Genomic DNA, 8,833 nt, shown 5'->3' on the forward strand with positions numbered 1-8,833 from the left:
GTGCAGTCTCGGCTCACCGCAACCTCCACTTCCCAGGTTCAAGGAATTCTCCTGCCTCAATCTCCTGAGTAGCTGGGATTACAAGCATGCGCCACCATGCCTAGCTAATTTTGTATTTTTAATAGAGATGGGGTTTCTCCATGTTGGTCAGGCTAGTCTTAAACTCCCGACCTCAGATGATCCTCCGCCCGCCTCAGCCACCCAAACTGCTGAGTGCTGAGATTACAAGCATGAGCTACTGCACCTGCCATTTTATTTTTTATTTTATTTTATTATTATTTTTTAGACAGGGTCTCACTCTCTCACCCAGGCTGGAGTGCAGTGGCATGATATCAGCTCACTGTGGCTTCAACCTCCCAGGCTGAAAGGATCCTTCTGCCTCAGCCTCCCAAGTAGCTGGGACTACAGGTGCACCACCACACCTGGCTTTTCATGGCTTATCGTGTTTCATCCCCTGCTCTCCCACAATGACCAAGTTACTTCTGAAGCAAATCCTAGATGTCGTATCATTTCATTCCTATTCAGTATTATATCTAAAAGACATGGATTCCGTTTGTTTGTTTGTTTGTTTGTTTTTGAGATGCAGTTTCACTCTTATTGCCCAGGCTGGAATGCAATGGTGAGATCTCGGTTCACTGCAACCTCCACCTCCCGGGTTCAAGCCATTCTCCTGCCTCAGTCTCCCGAGTAGCTGGGATTACAGGCATGCGCCTCCATGCCCTGGTAATTTTGTATTTTTAGTAGAGATGGGGTTTCTCTATGTTGGTCAGGCTGGTCTCAAATTCCCGACCTCAGGTGATCTACCTGCCTCAGCCTCCCAAAGTGCTGGGATTACAAGCGTGATCCACCATGCCCGGCCATGGATTCTTTTTTTAAAAAGTCACAATACCCTTATCACATATAAAATGTGTGCCATTATCACTCTTCCTATCATGATATCTCCAGTCGGTGCTCACATTTTCCTTTGTCTCATGAATGTCATCATTTCTTTTTTTTCAACTTGTTTGTTTGAATCAGGATACGAATAAGGTCACTGCGTTCCCATTGGTTTATGTGTCTTTAAGTTACTTTGTTTGAAAGTCATTTGCAATAGTTTTTCTCTTTGTGGTATTAAAGTAAATTAAAATAAAGACCAGGCCTAAAGAATCCCTGAGCAAACAAAACCAGTTAGGCCTCATAAGTGACCTCAACCTTGCATGATGTGCAAACATAAGCAAACTTAACTTTAGCTATTTATTGTAAATGCTTATATTTAAAAAAATTACCAGAACCTAAGCTTAACCAGTCAGAAGTAGCTAACAAACTTACATAGTGAGGGACTTTCCCATGGGATAGATTAAATAAGGCAACTGTATAACTGTAACCAATCAAATATTTTCTTTGCTTTACTTCTGTGTTCCTTGTATAAAAACCCACCCCTTGTGTTCCCTCATTTCTGGTTTGAAACTGCCCAATTCATGAATTGTCATTTGCTCCTATAAATTCTTTAAAATTTTATTGTGCCTGAGTTTACTTTTTTCTTATTTTTAGGGACAGGGTCCAGCTTTGTCGCCCAGGCTGAAGTGCAGTAGCATGATCGTAGCTCACTGCAGCCTCAAATTCCTCGATTCTCCTGCATCAGCCTCCTGAGAAGCTAGGACTACAGGTGCATACCAGCACACCTGGCTAATATATATATTAGAAACGGGGACTTGCTATGTTCCCCAGGTTGGGCTAGAACTGCCAGCTTCAAGTGATCCTCCTGCCTCAGCCTCCTAAAGTGCTGGCAGAGGTGAGCCACTGCACCTGGCCTCAGTTTAATTTGAATGGTGGTTAAATCACTAATTCAATGTGTAGATTTATTTGCTTTATTTTGCTTTAGGTTTTTAGGATTTTTAAATCTTTTTTTTTTAGAAATTTATTTAAAGATTTTAAATTTTATTTCTGGTTCCAAAATCTATCATACAAAATATATTCAGAAAGGTGTAGCTTTTATGCCCCCTTCAATCTGTTCCCTTCCCCACAACTATTAATTTTTAAACATTATTCTTTATTATTACATTAATTTAACATGTATCACATACATAATGCATATATATTCATATCCTTCCCTCCTTTTTTTTTTTTTTTTTTTTTTTTTTGATATGAGGATCTCACCACGTTGCTCAGGCTGGACTTGAAATCCTAAATTCAAACAATCCTCCTGCTTCAACCTTGAGTAGCTGGGACTACAGGTATATGCCTCCATATTTGACTCTTCCTTTTAGGTAAGGATTAGCATGCAACGACACTTCCCTGCCTCTTGCTGTATTCGCTGTCCATCCCACTCCAGCTATCTCTCCCCAGTAGCTGGTCAAGATTGTCCTCAGTCCGCTTTACAGCCACAGAGTCCTCCATTGTGCTGGTAACCACAGGCCTCTGCTGATGGACATTTTCCTTGCTGCCATTCTTTAGCGATTACAAATTGAATTGCAATAAAACGCCCATGCTTACATCTTTTGGTATTTTTGCTAGTGTCTCTCTAGGGTAGATTCCCAGCAATGGGATTCTTGAGTCAAAGGTTGAACATACACGCAATTTTGCTACAGCTACTGCCAATTCCCCCCACAGAGGGGCTGCATCATTTTGCATTCCCGTCAGCTCTGGCTAGGAGTGCCAGTAGAACGCATTGCCAAACTTTTGGATTTTTGCCAATCTGATAGGTAGGAAGTGGTATCTCTGAGTAGTTTTAATTTGCATTTCTTTTGTTTGAGCAACGTTGATCACATTTTCACAGGGTTATGAGCCATCTGCATTTCTTTGTGCATTGTCTGTTAATATTTTCAGCCCATTTTTCTAGGAAGTTGTTCGTTTTTTCCTTCTCTACTTTCAGAAGCCGTTCACTAGAGGCGTTCATGCTTTGCCTGGGATACAGGTTGCAGGTGCTTTCTGCCATTTGTCATTTGTCTTCTTTCTTTCTGTTTGTTTGTTCGCTTATTTATTCATTTATTCTGGGGATGTAGCCATGAACAGGGTGACCCCGAGGAGCTCCACTGACGTGCGCGGCCCAAGTCAGAACCTTGGATGGTCCTGGATGCGCCTCCTCCCAACCCTTCCCTGTGCTGTCCTTTCTGCCTCTGTCCCCTCTCCTGCTGCCCAGTGACCACCCTGCCCCTGTCCTTCCCTGCCCGGGCCCTCAGCATCACCCAGTCTGAGCTCAGAGAGGACTGGAAACAAGCCTGGTTGTCTCTGTATCCCCTGCGACGTGCCAGACAGATCAGTGAGTGAGTGAATGAATTAATGAACGAATGAAAGAATGAATGAATTCTGTGTAGCTAAAACAGCCTCTCAGCCCAGAAAGCCAAGTCAGAGAGGAGCTTGGAAGAGCACCTTCGAGATCAAGGTTTCTTCACCCCTAGCACTCTCTTCAGACCTAACTCGGGTCTGAGTTTCTACTCCCAAATGCCTCACAGGCAATATATGACGCCTGCTTCTTTTCATAATTTAAAAGAACATTTGCTTATTGTAGAAAATGCGGAAAATACAGAGCAGTACAAAAAAAGAATTAGAAATTCTCCATTAACTCATTGCCCAGAGGAAATGGCCGTGGACATTTTGGTGTATTTTTATTCAACTTTTAAAAACATATTTTATTTTTACATATTTTATTTTATATAGTGTGGACATACATATGCATACATGCCTCCTAAACATTATAACACACATATTTCCTCATGACATTAAACTTTTGCACAACATCATAATTGTAAATGATCACAGAAAAATGCCTCAAAACGAATGTATCATATCCTAGCCCCACCACTTAACCTCTCTGTGCCTCAGTTTTCTCCTCTGAAAAACAGGGATAGTAATAGTACCTCCCTGATAAGTTGCTTGTAAGGGTTCAATGTGATTATGGTGTGAGTGTGGGAAGCGTTCGGAAAGTGTCATTGTCATCATTATTAGAACTATTATTCCCTAATTGCAAACATCTAAATTCTAAGTTTATTCTATCGCAAATGACACTGTCATGAATCTCCCTGCTCGGGAGGGTTGTGTGGGAACCTCAGAGAGCTTGTTTCACCCCCTGCCCCCCAAACTAAGCACAACAGGGACAGAGAGAGCGAGGTGCGCTGGGAGGCCCCGTGGCTGAAAGTTAGGAGAACAGATCTTAGCACTGGCAGCCTGGAGAAGGAGGGCAGAGGGGTGGGGGTGTGGGGAACGGCATCTGTGAAAGCTCAGAAGCTTCTGGAAGAGCATGAGAAGTTCTGATGTGGTTGCTGGGGTGGCAGTTCCTGTCCCTATTTGACCAATGGGTAATTGAGGGCCAGGAAAGGGGTGACTTGTCTGATGACGTGGGTGGGCACCAAGTCGGAGCTTCCTGGCTCCCCGCATGCTGAAAAACATCTGTGTTTTATGGAAGAAGGAGATGAAGAAGAGGAGGAGGAGGAGGAGGAAGAATTTGGGGCTTTGGAAGCGTGCATGCCTGTGAGCCCCTGCCCAGTCAAGGTTCAGCTGTCCTGCAAAGCAACCCAGCGGGTCCTGTGAGCTGGAGGCCAGTTTGCTACGTTTGTCTCCATGGGTCTTTTCCCTGATGTCTCCCAAACACAGACACCTGGGCTGGCAGCTGGCAGGTCTCCTGAGCTCCACCCTCACCTCCCATCCCTTCAACCCAGTGGCCTTGCAGACAAAGGCTGGAAAGCCAGGTCCCATTTCCAGTCATCATCCACAGTGCATAATTAGGCGGTGCCTGCCTCGTGTTTATCTAAAGAAGGAGTGTGACCTCGGCATCAGTGCTTCTGCCAAGAGGGAAGAGCCCAGGAAGGCCCAGAGAGAGCTGAGGGCTTGGGCAGCAGGGGTTTGAGGCTTGAGAGGCCAGGCCAGCCTGTGGTATAGGCATCAACAAGCAAAGTTTGAGGACTCCTGAAAGTTCTCCAAAGTCTTACCTGCTGCCTGTCACCATTCTCAGTCCATTATTAGAACGGTAGAGTCTCAACAGTTTTCTAAATACCAAAGAAAATGCAAATTAATACTTCTTGGAGCACCTCTACCCTTTATGGTCTGAATTTGAGAACATTGCAACAGCAGCCTCGTTGCTGCACTAGTCCAAACACTTCTGTGTAACCCTCTTCCACATGCAGTGCTGAGGAGTTCTTGCTGCCTACTATTTACAGAGGGTAGTCCGAGGAATAAGAGATGTCAGTCCCACGTGGTGAAAACTCTGCGCTCTAGAACTTGGGAATTATCTGCTAATAAGACCTGACATTTCTGAAGGCCATTAGGAGTTAAACCTCAGGCTCAGAATGTATAATGGGGAGAGATTCTAGATGCTTTTAGACCACTCTTCTCATGGAGTAGAAAAAAATGTAGAGAAACCTCAGAGAGGGGAAGGGACTTACCTACACCAGTTAATGGTAGAGCTGGGACTAGAACACAGGTCTCCTGATTTCAGTCTCAACTCTCCGGCACCATGTTGCTTCCCTCCATTCAAAGAGCAGTGAGGGGGCAGTCAGCACCAGCTGGAGTGTGGCAATGAAGAGCTCACAGTCCCTGCCCAAGAGGAGCTTCCAGAGTCTGACAAGGGTACGGGAACAGGCATTCATCTGAATCAGAGTGGGTGGAGTTGAGGCAGGGGTGGGTCTGAAGGACTGTGGGGAACAGGGTGGTGAGACAGATGTCAGCACATTTCCCAAGGAAGTTAACATAGGAGGTTGAAGGATGAATGGGGCTTCTTCACCAGCAGAGATAGGGAAGGGTGTTCCAGGAAACGGGAAGGGCGAACTCATGGGAAAAGGAGGCTGATTTCTCCTGTTCCCAGGTGACAGTGGATTCCCTGCGGGCTTAACCAGGATTCCCAGCGCTCAGTGCGGACCCTCCCACCGCAGGGCCCGAGGCTGTAATCTGTAACCTTATGGGGGCATATATAGTTACAAAGAGATTGGTTGGACAGGATGGATTTTTAATCTGGTGGAAATGTGGGCATTGTGGCAGGTGATGAGAAAAATCGTTTTTTGGGTAGCAGTGGTGAAAATGCTTGCACCGGTGCGCTGGCATGCGTGCAGGGGTGCCTCCTCCTTGGTCTCAATTCTGTTGACTTTCTTTTTTTTTTTTTTTTTTTTTTTCTGAGACGGAGTCTCGCTCTGTAGCCCGGGCTGGAGTGCAGTGGCCGGATCTCAGCTCACTGCAAGCTCCGCCTCCCGGGTTTACGCCATTCTCCTGTCTCAGCCTCCTGAGTAGCTGGGACTACAGGCGCCCGCCACCTCGCCCGGCTAGTTTTTTGTATTTTTTAGTAGAGACGGGGTTTCACCGTGTTAGCCAGGATGGTCTCGATCTCCTGACCTAGTGATCCGCCCGTCTCGGCCTCCCAAAGTGCTGGGATTACAGGCTTGAGCCACCGCGCCCGGCCAATTCTGTTGACTTTCAAACGCAGTTTAAGAGCCATCTTCCCATGTCCAACTGTTAAGGTGGCCACTACCCCCTCCCTCTCCTGGATCATGCCATCCCCCGCTCTGAGCCTCAGTTTCTCCAAATGTAAAATGAGGCAGGTGGACTGGCTTGTCTTAAAGACCCCTTCTGCGTGGGGCTGGTTCTTTAGCCCAGTCTCTGCTTCTCTCTCTGCGGGGATGTCAGAGGCGCCCTCTCGTGGTCAATATTGGCCATGCATCCTTGGACTGGGCGCAGGTTTTTGCTTGGCCTCTGAGGGTGTGTGCTTGTGTGTGCATGTGCGTGTGAGCGGGCCTGTGTACTGGGAGTGGTTACACAGCGGTTGCGTGACAGGCTCATGACACACAGAATGCAGAACTTCGCTAACTCTCAGACCCTGATGAAAACACAGATAAAGAGGTGGGGGTCGTTTAAAATAAGGGTAAAAGCTGCTAAAAGCTTCCTGGGGTCTTTGTCTGGGACACCTAGGGTTCCAAAATGCCCTGGGCCACCCATCTTGCTAATACACTTTGAGAGCATCACTCCTCTGCTCAGAATCTCATCCTGCCACCCATCTGCTGAACAGAGTAAACATCAAACTCCCGGCCCTCCAGAAAACCTGTGTCCTCACTTCTCACTCTTCTTTCCTATACCACTCCAGGTGAACTACTCCATCCTTCCCATCCCCTGCCCTCTGCTTATGCTGGGATTTTTTTCCCCAGAGCCTCCTACCCTATCCTTTAGTCCCCCATAGCACCTTTCAAGATGTGGCTAAAATGCCACCTCCTCCAGGAAGACTCCCTGAATTTTCCCACTTGGATCTGTGCTCTCCTTCCTCTGAACCTTCAGGCAACTTTGTCTCAAACTGCCTGCTGGGATGTAGACAGTTTTAGAGTTTACCCAGGTCATTTAAGTCGAACATGTCCTGTTTTGTTCCCCCTCCTCAAGCACTGGCTCCATGTCTGCTTTATATCTGGGTCCTTCTAATTACTGAGCCTTCCCCATGGCATCTAGGCATCCCTCTGCAAGGCCCTGATCCCCACTCCTTCCCTCTGCCTCCTCCTTCAGTAGGGGCTGCTGTCATGGAAGGAGGCCTGGCAGTGGAGGAAGAAGACATGAGCCTTGGGCCAGACTCTTACTGGATTCCCAACCTGCCTGCCCCGTCTTCAGCAGACAAGTGGCTACCCGGCACAATGGCTCCAGTTGCTGAACTGTGTGTGGGAGCCTGGTCTCTGGGTGCCCAGAATGAAGAGTCAGACCCAGGTCACTGCCTGAGTCTGTCTTTCAAGGACAGAAGTAAGAACTACAGGCCTAACAATAACATCCCTGGCTATTTGTAGAAGGCCGCTTGGTCAGCCCATGCTGACCAACATGAATTTCTCATACAACCCATTTTTAGATGGGGAAACAAGAGCTCAGAGAGGCTAGGTAACTTGTTCAAGATCACACAGCTCTGAGCGCAAGTGTTCAAACATAGTCCACACTTTCCATCTGTCTCCAAATCCTGTGCAGTTTCTGGAATATTTTGCTGTCACTGTGCCTTGCACAAATCCAGGATTTGACAAATTCCTGGATAATAAAAGGCAGGCATGAATGAATATATAACCAGCGCTTTCTATTTGACTTCCACACTGCCCCAGGCCCACACGCGCACGTCTGCAAGGGAACAGCGACAGAATTGGGTTTGTCTAAGAGGGTGATGGCTAGGGGGGGCCAAAGGGAGAGGTGAACCCTGCATCCCAGAGGGGTGAATTCTCTGATGTGAATCCTCTGGGTAGTAGGGAGTAATGCGTCCTGGGCATGACGGGGACTGGCACCCCCTGATGCACTGTCCCAGTTAGGGGACGTCCCACAGCCAGGGCTGGCCTACAGGCTCAGGACTTGCAATTAATCCAAATTCTCTGAGAAGCAGGTGCCAAGTCAGGATTAGATGTACAAGAGATGTATTAGGGAACACGGCTGTGAGGGAAGATGGGGAGGCTGGGAGGACCATCCGACCACAATGCAGGTCTGTTGTGGACCTCAAGGAGCCTGCAGGGAGTGCAGCCACCTCAGGCACACACCTTGGTGATAGATTTTACAGCTCAGCTGCTGAAGCCATTGGTCAATGATGCTCCTCACAGTCAGAGATCTGAGAGGGGCATTTTCACAGCCACCACAGACCTTCTGCCTCCCAGGGCCTCCTCACCGGCCTGGCCTGGAGGACTGCCACTGGCACCCACAGTTAGAGGGAAGGAAGTTTCAGGCCTCTATAAGCCAGGAGAGAAGTTCACTACTCCAGTCCGGGCCAGGTGTCCGGCTCTGGTGGGTGGAACCATTTGCCCAGCTGTCCTTCAGCTGAGGGTTGGGGCCTGACCTCTGAAGTGAAGGCACCCACAGAGCTGGCCATTGAGGGAAACGACCAGCATCCTGGGGCATGGGCACTGGCAGGGGAGACAAGGTCTTGTGAGAT

At 47.7% G+C, this 8,833-nt stretch overlaps 1 long non-coding RNA gene across 1 annotated transcript; it reads left to right on the forward strand.

The window, feature by feature from the left end:
* Window positions 1–596: 596 nt before the first annotated feature.
* LOC144329931 (uncharacterized) lies at window positions 597–7,979 on the forward strand. Its single transcript, XR_013395682.1, has 4 exons — window positions 597–723; window positions 1,531–1,645; window positions 2,149–2,213; window positions 7,450–7,979. It is a non-coding gene; the product is annotated as an uncharacterized LOC144329931 (long non-coding RNA).
* Window positions 7,980–8,833: the final 854 nt, after the last annotated feature.

The sequence above is a fragment of the Macaca mulatta genome, chromosome 7 (assembly GCF_049350105.2).
Source record: "Macaca mulatta isolate MMU2019108-1 chromosome 7, T2T-MMU8v2.0, whole genome shotgun sequence".
Lineage (NCBI taxonomy): Eukaryota > Metazoa > Chordata > Mammalia > Primates > Cercopithecidae > Macaca > Macaca mulatta.